This window comes from Haliotis asinina, unplaced genomic scaffold (genome assembly GCF_037392515.1).
Source record: "Haliotis asinina isolate JCU_RB_2024 unplaced genomic scaffold, JCU_Hal_asi_v2 scaffold_55, whole genome shotgun sequence".
NCBI classification, from domain to species: domain Eukaryota; kingdom Metazoa; phylum Mollusca; class Gastropoda; order Lepetellida; family Haliotidae; genus Haliotis; species Haliotis asinina.
The window spans coordinates 49,805-62,961 of record NW_027133924.1 but is presented as its reverse complement, the minus strand read 5'-3'; the positions used below and the strand labels follow the sequence as shown (position 1 = coordinate 62,961).

General features: G+C 39.1%; 1 non-coding gene across 1 annotated transcript; it reads left to right on the top strand.

The window, feature by feature from the left end:
- The first annotated feature begins 8,206 nt into the window (after nucleotides 1-8,206).
- On the top strand, nucleotides 8,207-8,390 carry LOC137270347 (U2 spliceosomal RNA). Its single transcript, XR_010955278.1, has one exon. It is a non-coding gene; the product is annotated as a U2 spliceosomal RNA (small nuclear RNA).
- Nucleotides 8,391-13,157: the final 4,767 nt, after the last annotated feature.

Below are 13,157 nucleotides of genomic sequence, written 5' to 3'. Positions count from 1 at the left end.
AATTCTTTCAATATGGAAACCAAAGGCGAATGGCACTTGGTTTGTGACGTTTAAGAACGAAAATAGAGTGCGATTACTGCTTTCAGTGGGCTCAGTATTTTATAGAGTGAGTGAGTGAGTGAGTTAACATTTAACGTCACATCGGCAATATTGCAGCCATATCGTGACGAGAACAAAATAAGTTATAGTAATGTTAGGATGAGAAAAGAGAAAAAGTAAAACCTGTCAGCGAAGGACAGTAAAAACACTAGAGTATCACAGAACATAAAACTAGCATTGAAAGTTAAAACATTGGATTTAAAGAAGACAATACAACATAAAACCGGGGCTATAGATCGCCAACAACTGAAGTAGATCACCATACTAAGGTCCATGGGGACTTACATTACTTCTGCTACCTGCATGAAACCTAGCTGGATTTACACCACCCCTTCAGCTATTGGCGATTATCCTGAAATTTAGCCATGACTTAAAAACAACAAATATTCTACGATTAAAAACTAGTAGTAGATTTAAATTGACTATGAGAGTATTGGACTTACGTACCCTCTCAGGAGGACAATAATTTTACAATACTTCAACCCCCGTTGAGGGTACAGCCACTAACAATCTAAGTTACTAATTTAAACTACCAATCATTAAAATACAACTATCTACAGAACATATCAATTACAATTCAATAAGAAAATCAATTTCTTTTAAAAATCCAAGAATTAAATGAGTACTAACTGTGCTAAAAAGATCCTTCATTGTTTTGACATTGAAATATATAGTTATCCCTTATGATGGAGAATTCAACAGTCAAGCAGGATATGCTTGACCGTGGTTCTCTCATCACAAGGGATACAAAACGGAGGATCATCACCTTTTAGTAAATAACTGTGGGTGTAACGCGTATGGCCAATGCGACCTCTTCAAATCTGGACTGACAGCCCAAGTGAGTGTAACCAATATAAGGTTTTATGGCATGTAATTTATTTATTCCAACTTGGGTGTCCCACTTCTTTTGCATCAGATCACGAATGTAAGTTCTAATGCTAGCTTTATAGTCACTGCATGGAATAAGTCGTGGTGTCACAGATTTGTTGAGTGCAGCCTTAGCAGCAAGATCGGCCATTGCATTCCCAGAAATACCGACATGGCTGGGTAACCAACAAAAGATGTCGCACTGCCAGTTGTAAGATCATTATACAATTCAATTATGTCAATTAAAAGTGGATGTTTACAAGACAAATTTTTAATAGCCTGAAGGCAAGAAAGAGAATCAGAAAAAATTATATACTGTACATGATTAGGATGTCTTTGAATATATTGAAGAGCCGTTAATATTGCGTTAGCTTCTGCAGTGAAAATGGAGCTGTTATCAGGTAATCGAGAAGATATTGTTCTGGATCCAATGACAGTGGCACAAGCAACTGTGCAACCATCCTTGGAACCATCTGTAAATAAGGATTTGTATGTACTATAATTATTTTTTAATTGCATAAACTCTTGTTTATATTGTAATTCGTTTGTGTCTGATTTTTTAAACTTTGTTAATGTGAGGTCAACTTGTGGCCTCACTAATTGCCAAGGAGGAGAAGACGAGAAGGCGCTATACTTTTCAGCTCAATGCCGGCAGCAGAAATGAATGGTTTAATTCTGTGCCCAAAAGGTGGAACAAGAGAAGACTTTTTGATGTATAAATGCTCATAAAGAGGATCGAAAACACAGTTAAAAGCAGGGTTGGATTCGTTAGAGTATAGTTTTGTAATATATTGTAGAGCTAATTTGATACGGCGCTGTGTGAGAGATGGTTCATCGGCTTCGACATAGAGACTGTCAATAGGAGAAGTTCGGAACGACCAAAGACAAAGTCTCAGACCTTGGTGGTGGATAGAATCAAGGAGTTTTAGATTGCTTTTACAGGCTCCACCATAAATGATGGAGCCATAATCAAGCTTCGAACGGACAAGTGCACGGTATAGGTGCAGGAGAGTAGCTTGATCCCCTCCCCATTTTGAATTTGACACAACTTTCAATAGATCAAGTGCCTTCAGGCATTTAGTTTTCAAGTATTTGATATGCGGAAGAAAAGTTAAATGAGAGTCGAAAATCAAACCTAAGAACTTGGCCTCCTTAACGACTTTGATAGGAGTGCCATTTAAAAATAATTCTGGGTCCTTATGTGGTTTATACTTACGGCAGAAATGGAAGCAATTAGTTTTTGTCTTAGAAAATTTAAAACCATTCTCAAGACACCATTTATTTATTTTGTTTAAACATAATTGCAGTTGCCGTTCAATAGTATGCATATTCTTACCGCGACAGGAAATATTAAAATCATCCACGAAAAGTGATCCATCTATTGAATCGTTTAAAACCTTGGATAAACTGTTGATCTTGATACTAAATAAGGTCACAGACAAAATGCTGCCTTGCGGAACACCCTGATGCTGATTGTAATGATCAGACAGGGTAGAACCTACTCGGACTTGAAATTGCCTGCCTTGTAAAAATTGCGATATAAACAGAGGTAAACGACCCCTTAAACCGAAACCATGTAAATCCTTTAAAATGCCATGCTTCCAGGTGGTATCGTATGCTTTCTCGAGATCAAAAAAAGATCGGTACAGCATGTTGCTTATTGATAAATGCATTTTTTACAAAGGATTCTAAACGTACCAAATGATCAATGGTACTACGATTCTTCCTGAAACCACACTGAATATTTGTGATAAGGTTGTTAGTTTCAAGAAACCATGTTAATCGACTGTTTACCATACGCTCCATGGTTTTACAGACACAACTCGTTTAAGAACTTGGTCTGTAATTCGACGGATCAGTATGATCCCGGCCAGGTTTTGGAATAGGATCTACAATAGCATTACGCCAAGAAGACGGGAATTTTCCCTAAGTCCATATTGAATCAAAAATATTGAGCATTGTTTCCAAACATGATTTGGGCAAATGTTTCAGGAGCTGATAGTGAATATAGTCAGCTCCTGACGCTGTATCATGAGCTTGCTCAAGGGCAGTGTGTAGCTCATGTAATGAAAATAATTCATTATAGTCTTCGCCATTGTCTGAGGTAAAATTTATTCTCTTCTTCTCCTGCTGTTTCTGGTAGTGTTTAAATTCAGGTACGTAATTGGACGAAGAAGAATGTTTGGCGAGAGTTTCACCAAGCTTGTTGGCAATATCAGATTTATCAGTTAATACCCGGTCACCATCCTTCAGATGATGAACAGTAGATCTGGAACCTTTGCCCGTAATTCTTTGTATCATATTCCACACCTTAGACATGGGTGTACGGGAATTAATTTTGGAGACATAGTTCCTCAAAGACAGGCGTTTACTCTGTTTAAAAGTGCGTCGAGCCTTGGCATTTAAAATTTTTACTCTATCTAAATTATGTACTGTAGGGTGGCGGCGAAAATACTTTTCCGCTTTCCTCCTACTCTTTCTGGCCTGTTAACAGTCATTAGTAAACCATGGTTTGCGAACATGTGGAATTGCAGAGGACTTGGGGATAGTTTGGTCAGCAATGTTATTGATTATATCTGAAAACAGCTGTATAGGATCTTCGCTGTTTACAAAAACATCAGGTTTTAAATGATCAATACAAAGTGTTTTATATAAGGACCAGTCAGCCTTCTTGAAGTTCCGTCTGGATAAGGGTGGATCATCCCCAGGGATAATGCCTTTAAGAATAGTTGGGAAGTGATCACTCCCACACAGGTCATCATGCACCTCCCATTCGAATTCATTACACAAATTTGAGTCGGCAAATGATATATCCAGGGAAGAATATGTTCCCGTAGCTGGATGTAGGTAAGTAGCTGAATCGTCATTGAAAATACATAAGTTATTATCAGATATGAAATCCTCGATGATTTACCCTTCCTATTTGTGTTGACACTTCCCCAAAGTGGGTTGTGTCCGTTAAGATCGCCCGTGATTAAACATGGCTTCGGGAGTTGATCGTATAAATTTTGAAGATCTGATTTGTGAATATTTGAAGAGGGCGGTATGTACAAACTGCACAATGTCAGCGCCATGTGCAAAGTAATACGAACAGCTACAGTTTGCAATTGTGTATTTAGAGCGACAGGGCTATGGATGACGTTGTGATGTACTAAAATAGAAGCTCCTCCAGTTGCACGATCCCTCTGAGGAGAAAAAGAATGGTAAGCATCATACTGTCTCAATTTAAAATTATCTGTATCTTTAAGATATGTCTCTTGGATACAGAATGCCGACGGTTGATGATCTTGTACGAGTAACTGTAACTCGTTAAAGTTATTTTTAATCCCTCTGCAGTTCCATTGAATTATATTGGCCAGCTGAGTCATGGTGGCTCAATGGGCGATCTTTCGCGAGAACGTGACGGGGGTAAGCACCTCCGCTCGTCCTGTGAGTATGGGGTCACCTCCATGTCTAGAGGCCCAAAAGTATTTTGTAGAGGAACAACATGTGTTTCTGTCATATGTAATTTTTTACCTTTCTGCTTTTTCACTGGAATAGTGGGTGGTTGTGATGTGGCTAGTGGCGAAGCAGTCAATTGTGATGACTCAGACTGAATTTCTGTCTGAGACTCAGACGTTATTTGAGTGACTGGGGCAGTAGATTCTTTCGGTTCAGAAGCAGGTTTGTTAGATGAAAACACAGATTTTTCTGATTTGACCCAGGTCAAGTCAGTTTGACATGCAGCTGAGGACATTGCTACAGAACGGGTAACTGCAGCAGAATATGTTATATTTGATGGGGTTGAGGACTGAGTGGTGAAAAGTTTTTTGGCTTCAAAATAAGAGAGATTTTTTTCACATTTTATTTTCATTATCTTCGATTCCCTTTGATATATAGGGCATGACCTTGAAGAAGCAGCATGAGTCTCTTTGCAGTTAACACACTTGAGATCATTCTCGCAACCTGTGCCATCATGAGGATCGCCACAGCGATAACATACTGCAGGATTACGACATGAGTAAGTCCCATGACCAAACTGTTGACATTTATAACACCGGAGTGGATTGGGGACAATACACATCCACCCCGATGTTAAGATATCCTGCCTTAATTGACTGTGGTAAAGAAGGTCTGGCAAATGTTAGAAGATATATATTTGTTTTAGTTACAATTCCATCCTTTTTAATGGTGAAACGTTTCACTGCTGTAACCCCCTGATCTTCAAGCTCAGCTGCAATATCCTCTTCACTCATATCATACAGAGAGCGTGCCCTGTCACGTATGATACCACGGCACGAATTAAGAGTTTTGTGCACGGACACGGCAACTTCTATATTGGCAAATGTTTTAACAGACATAAGATTTAGAGATTGCTGTCTCCGTGCGCACTCAACTAACAGTGAACCATTACGGAGACGGGTGACATTTTTCACCTCCCCACAGATCCCATAGATAGCTTTTGACACGGCAAATGGGTTGAGTTTGTTAGGCAGAAAATCAGTTGCTTCGATTAGCCCAGGAATCAGTGGTTGAATTTGTGTCGGATGGACGATCTAGTTCGTCCAGACGTCGTTTTTTGTCATGTCGAGTTGAACCAGCTTGTTGGAAAGTCATGGCGAAAGGAAAATCATTCACCATCCCTGCTCCCCACCCACCATGGAGTGTCAACAAGGACGGTGTCTATTAGCAACGGGTATCCAAGATGCTGACACCAGGGATACAGGGATAGTATACTCCAGCGAATATGACACGAATAGCTGTATTTGTCGACCAATTCAATGCCAGACTGGTTCGGCCCTAGACAAGAAATTAGAGACATACATCATTCGGAGGTCAACATCACTAGATTGGCCCATGAGCCACCGCCTTCTGGCATAGGACTCTAGGCAAATTATTATAGTATAGAGTATGATAATAACAAACGCTCATTGTCACAAATGTACAAACATGCACAATAATTGCTGAGGAAGTTTGTCCATGCACAGGGCATGGCGTGACCAGCCGATTGATAGAACCGGGCCAGTTCTACCACCCGTCTAGGTGAAGTCAGGGCCAAAGTGGTGTGTTGAGTAACAGGAACGTCGTTCGAGGCCCCCATTACCCTCAACCACCAGGATCCCCTCCTCCACCGACACAGGGACGCAACCCACGGCCAACGGATTGGTGGACCAAATATGCCCCCGGATCCACACGGGGGGTTGGCGAGCACTTAGCGTTACCCAGCACCCACCACGAGGAGGTGGCTCGCCATGGGTGCTTATTTTATAGAGACATTAAAATAGACTTTTCTCCCTACGACAAGGAAGTACTGGATTTGAGAGTACACTGGATTCATGGTGTAGTATCCAATGAATTCCTGGATTCCTACTTTAGGAGATTTGGGAAGGTGCTGAGCATAACTCCTGAAACTATGTTAATTGGGGGATCCCCTGTTCAGACTGGTGTGAGAACTGTCCAGTTGCAAGTTGACAGTGGAAAAGCTGAAGATATTCCATATATTGTTAGACTGGGTGACAGAATGTCCATGCTAGTCACTGCCCCGGGTCGGTTGCCAGTGTGTCTAAGGTGTTATCACCTGGGCAAATCTACTGTGTGCAATGTCATGGCTTTGTCTAAATTTTGGTATCGAGGGGCTGTAACAATATTTTCAAAACATTATGTCGACCTTTTTCAGAGGGAGACTTTTCGTTTTATTTGACAGTCCACTGCTAAGCCTATTCGGAGGTCTGTGTGCTATAAACCTATTTTGGATGGGGGTTTGGGTGTAGTTCACATCCAATCAAAATTATATTCTTTTTATTTAAAGCACATTCAAAATCTTTTGCATAATTCTTCAACTAAGTGGACATTTTTTGCAAAATATTGGTTAGGAATGTCTTTACGTCACTATTGTCCTACTTTTGCTTCACTATTATTTCCTCATTCTGAGACGATGCCATTATTGTATCAGACGTGTTTATTGGCTTTAAGACAGTTTGAAGCTGTCAATTCAAATTATTTGATAGATATGTTTCGGTTTACATCAAAACAGTACTATGCTTGTTTATTACAAACTGTTGTGGAAAATAAAGTTGAAACGTTGTATCCACGTATTCCTTTTCAGCAGGTTTGGCTTAATCTACACAATTCCTTCGTGGATCCACTTTCGAAATCGGTCAATTATCGTCTCATCTATGATTCTCTCCCCTTAGGGTATACACTTTATACTCGGGGAATGTCTATCACTCCTAACTGTCCACTCTGTCGTATAGCAATAGAAACTTCTGACAATCTTTTCATCTATTGCTCGTGTGTTGATGTTTTGTGGGATATCGTTTTCCAGTGGTTAGATCAATTGTCTTTTGGCTTATTGGAAAGATCTAACGAAGTCATTCGGTTTAATTTGGTTCCTAAAATTCCAAATTCTTATAAAAAATCATTATGCATTTACCTTTTAACTTTGGCAAAATATACAATTTTGCTTATTCGGAATTCAAATAAATTTGAGCACAGAAAATTAAATGGAAATGATATCATGTTGCGTTTTCTATGTTTCCTTAGGACACGTGTCAAGGTTGACTTTTGTCGCTTTCCGCTATCTGTCTTTTCCTGGTACTGGCTTTCAACTTCAGTATTTGGTAAAATCAATCCCGATCATTTATTAGAATTACATATTTAACTTAATAGATAAATATATGCACATACTTTTGCTCTAACTGACTGACACTTTGTAGCCATAATGTGGCATAAAAGTTTGTGAATCTATCTATATATTATGTACGCTTCATTTGAGTTTATTGGTTTACGTACGCTTCATTTACCCTTGTTTCCTTTTCGAATGCTTCATTTATGCTCGCTTCATTCAGTTCATACTTCATTTGATCTTTATATTGTAAATATGTATTGTGCATGTAGCCAGGTTTTGGCATGTGTAGCATTTTACATAGTGATGTTGTGCATGTATATTGTTTGTATAGTGTGATGTATATAGTATGTGCATGTTGATGATTCTTTATATATATATATGGTTTGATTGGTTGTCAGTTAGAATATGGCATGTTTGTTTGTATTTCTCGTTTGTTAATATATATTATGTATGCTTCATTTACGTGTGTTTCATCTAGATCTATCTTCATTTGATGTATATAGTGTGAATGTGTATTGCATGTAGCCAGGTTTGGCAATTTCCTCTTTTAGTTCTTTAGTTGTTAGCGCTGCAGGGCAAAACTTCTTTTTTGTGATATACTTTTAGGCCGAGCTTGTAAATTTGTTATATGCATTAAATTTTATCAAAAAGAAAAAAAAAGTATCTGTTCTTATCAGCTTAATATCTGATACGTGTCCTATTGGAGACATCGATATTAAACTGATTTTTGCAACGGGATGAGGTGCCACGGAGCTTGCTCCGCCCTCATCACGGGTTGACCCGGTATTGCAGTACCTCCGGGAATGGCTCACCACTCATAATACAATTCAAAAAATAGAACGCTTAACTTAGCCCTCTCTTTTCCACATATCATTTCCCTTTTTTAATCTCACTTTGCCTACCTTTTCGCGCGTCCGTTTCACTGGAGGCACCATGCAACCACTTCCAAACTGAAGAAATGGACCCATCCACTCAACCACATTGTACTCCGACCAAACCAAGCCCCGGGAAGTTCCTCAAAGTGATTTATTTTCCACTTGCAGTTTGTCTGTCCCAGTATCCAAGGACGTTGGCCATGGTGTCGCACGCCGGTAATAACGTCGTAGATTCTCACACCCTCACAACCACATTCTGCCCGATAACACACGTCTTAAGAGCCAGCTAACCCCTAGTAAGTGTTTTCAAGTGGTAAGGAGATACCAGAAACTTCGGCGCGTTTCCCCTGGATCAGTTTACATTGAAATTTCAAAATGTCTTTAACTTTCATTATATTTTTTAAATAAAACAACATTTGTGACTAAAGTTCACGTATCCTACCATTGTTTTGATACTTGCACTGTATTTAAGTTTAGTGGATTTAGTCCACGCGGTCAGTTGCACTGTTTGTTTACGCTTGTCTGGGGGTGACTGCACAAACTCCTCCAAGTGCTGTGTCCCCGCGCCTCGTTAATTAAGCGCCAATCCACCGGCTCATGGCGCTAGCTGCAGGATGCTTTTCCTACGTCGCCCCGACGTTTTAGCGCCTGCACTCTGTGTATTCAAAGGAATAAATAAGGTTATTTTAACATTTTGTTGCCTTCACAAAAATTGTCATATTTCATGTGACCTCTGGGTCTACCCCCATTGTTCTTAAGGACCATGGCCTATCATGCTGCAGTTGTGGAACCTGCTGTGCCGACCCGTTTCCTGGATCGGAGGACGATACATCAGACGGTTCGTATGAAATCTGCAATTAGAAATTTTGACAGGGAAAATGTGTTTGATATTATTCAACATGCAACCAATTCTTTCAATATGGAAACCAAAGGCGAATGGCACTTGGTTTGTGACGTTTAAGAACGAAAATAGAGTGCGATTACTGCTTTCAGTGGGCTCAGTATTTTATAGAGTGAGTGAGTGAGTGAGTTAACATTTAACGTCACATCGGCAATATTGCAGCCATATCGTGACGAGAACAAAATAAGTTATAGTAATGTTAGGATGAGAAAAGAGAAAAAGTAAAACCTGTCAGCGAAGGACAGTAAAAACACTAGAGTATCACAGAACATAAAACTAGCATTGAAAGTTAAAACATTGGATTTAAAGAAGACAATACAACATAAAACCGGGGCTATAGATCGCCAACAACTGAAGTAGATCACCATACTAAGGTCCATGGGGACTTACATTACTTCTGCTACCTGCATGAAACCTAGCTGGATTTACACCACCCCTTCAGCTATTGGCGATTATCCTGAAATTTAGCCATGACTTAAAAACAACAAATATTCTACGATTAAAAACTAGTAGTAGATTTAAATTGACTATGAGAGTATTGGACTTACGTACCCTCTCAGGAGGACAATAATTTTACAATACTTCAACCCCCGTTGAGGGTACAGCCACTAACAATCTAAGTTACTAATTTAAACTACCAATCATTAAAATACAACTATCTACAGAACATATCAATTACAATTCAATAAGAAAATCAATTTCTTTTAAAAATCCAAGAATTAAATGAGTACTAACTGTGCTTAAAAGATCCTTCATTGTTTTGACATTGAAATATATAGTTATCCCTTATGATGGAGAATTCAACAGTCAAGCAGGATATGCTTGACCGTGGTTCTCTCATCACAAGGGATACAAAACGGAGGATCATCACCTTTTAGTAAATAACTGTGGGTGTAACGCGTATGGCCAATGCGACCTCTTCAAATCTGGACTGACAGCCCAAGTGAGTGTAACCAATATAAGGTTTTATGGCATGTAATTTATTTATTCCAACTTGGGTGTCCCACTTCTTTTGCATCAGATCACGAATGTAAGTTCTAATGCTAGCTTTATAGTCACTGCATGGAATAAGTCGTGGTGTCACAGATTTGTTGAGTGCAGCCTTAGCAGCAAGATCGGCCATTGCATTCCCAGAAATACCGACATGGCTGGGTAACCAACAAAAGATGTCGCACTGCCAGTTGTAAGATCATTATACAATTCAATTATGTCAATTAAAAGTGGATGTTTACAAGACAAATTTTTAATAGCCTGAAGGCAAGAAAGAGAATCAGAAAAAATTATATACTGTACATGATTAGGATGTCTTTGAATATATTGAAGAGCCGTTAATATTGCGTTAGCTTCTGCAGTGAAAATGGAGCTGTTATCAGGTAATCGAGAAGATATTGTTCTGGATCCAATGACAGTGGCACAAGCAACTGTGCAACCATCCTTGGAACCATCTGTAAATAAGGATTTGTATGTACTATAATTATTTTTTAATTGCATAAACTCTTGTTTATATTGTAATTCGTTTGTGTCTGATTTTTTAAACTTTGTTAATGTGAGGTCAACTTGTGGCCTCACTAATTGCCAAGGAGGAGAAGACGAGAAGGCGCTATACTTTTCAGCTCAATGCCGGCAGCAGAAATGAATGGTTTAATTCTGTGCCCAAAAGGTGGAACAAGAGAAGACTTTTTGATGTATAAATGCTCATAAAGAGGATCGAAAACACAGTTAAAAGCAGGGTTGGATTCGTTAGAGTATAGTTTTGTAATATATTGTAGAGCTAATTTGATACGGCGCTGTGTAAGAGATGGTTCATCGGCTTCGACATAGAGACTGTCAATAGGAGAAGTTCGGAACGACCAAAGACAAAGTCTCAGACCTTGGTGGTGGATAGAATCAAGGAGTTTTAGATTGCTTTTACAGGCTCCACCATAAATGATGGAGCCATAATCAAGCTTCGAACGGACAAGTGCACGGTATAGGTGCAGGAGAGTAGCTTGATCCCCTCCCCATTTTGAATTTGACACAACTTTCAATAGATCAAGTGCCTTCAGGCATTTAGTTTTCAAGTATTTGATATGCGGAAGAAAAGTTAAATGAGAGTCGAAAATCAAACCTAAGAACTTGGCCTCCTTAACGACTTTGATAGGAGTGCCATTTAAAAATAATTCTGGGTCCTTATGTGGTTTATACTTACGGCAGAAATGGAAGCAATTAGTTTTTGTCTTAGAAAATTTAAAACCATTCTCAAGACACCATTTATTTATTTTGTTTAAACATAATTGCAGTTGCCGTTCAATAGTATGCATATTCTTACCGCGACAGGAAATATTAAAATCATCCACGAAAAGTGATCCATCTATTGAATCGTTTAAAACCTTGGATAAACTGTTGATCTTGATACTAAATAAGGTCACAGACAAAATGCTGCCTTGCGGAACACCCTGATGCTGATTGTAATGATCAGACAGGGTAGAACCTACTCGGACTTGAAATTGCCTGCCTTGTAAAAATTGCGATATAAACAGAGGTAAACGACCCCTTAAACCGAAACCATGTAAATCCTTTAAAATGCCATGCTTCCAGGTGGTATCGTATGCTTTCTCGAGATCAAAAAAAGATCGGTACAGCATGTTGCTTATTGATAAATGCATTTTTTACAAAGGATTCTAAACGTACCAAATGATCAATGGTACTACGATTCTTCCTGAAACCACACTGAATATTTGTGATAAGGTTGTTAGTTTCAAGAAACCATGTTAATCGACTGTTTACCATACGCTCCATGGTTTTACAGACACAACTCGTTTAAGAACTTGGTCTGTAATTCGACGGATCAGTATGATCCCGGCCAGGTTTTGGAATAGGATCTACAATAGCATTACGCCAAGAAGACGGGAATTTTCCCTAAGTCCATATTGAATCAAAAATATTGAGCATTGTTTCCAAACATGATTTGGGCAAATGTTTCAGGAGCTGATAGTGAATATAGTCAGCTCCTGACGCTGTATCATGAGCTTGCTCAAGGGCAGTGTGTAGCTCATGTAATGAAAATAATTCATTATAGTCTTCGCCATTGTCTGAGGTAAAATTTATTCTCTTCTTCTCCTGCTGTTTCTGGTAGTGTTTAAATTCAGGTACGTAATTGGACGAAGAAGAATGTTTGGCGAGAGTTTCACCAAGCTTGTTGGCAATATCAGATTTATCAGTTAATACCCGGTCACCATCCTTCAGATGATGAACAGTAGATCTGGAACCTTTGCCCGTAATTCTTTGTATCATATTCCACACCTTAGACATGGGTGTACGGGAATTAATTTTGGAGACATAGTTCCTCAAAGACAGGCGTTTACTCTGTTTAAAAGTGCGTCGAGCCTTGGCATTTAAAATTTTTACTCTATCTAAATTATGTACTGTAGGGTGGCGGCGAAAATACTTTTCCGCTTTCCTCCTACTCTTTCTGGCCTGTTAACAGTCATTAGTAAACCATGGTTTGCGAACATGTGGAATTGCAGAGGACTTGGGGATAGTTTGGTCAGCAATGTTATTGATTATATCTGAAAACAGCTGTATAGGATCTTCGCTGTTTACAAAAACATCAGGTTTTAAATGATCAATACAAAGTGTTTTATATAAGGACCAGTCAGCCTTCTTGAAGTTCCGTCTGGATAAGGGTGGATCATCCCCAGGGATAATGCCTTTAAGAATAGTTGGGAAGTGATCACTCCCACACAGGTCATCATGCACCTCCCATTCGAATTCATTACACAAATTTGAGTCGGCAAATGATATATCCAGGGAAGAATATGTTCCCGTA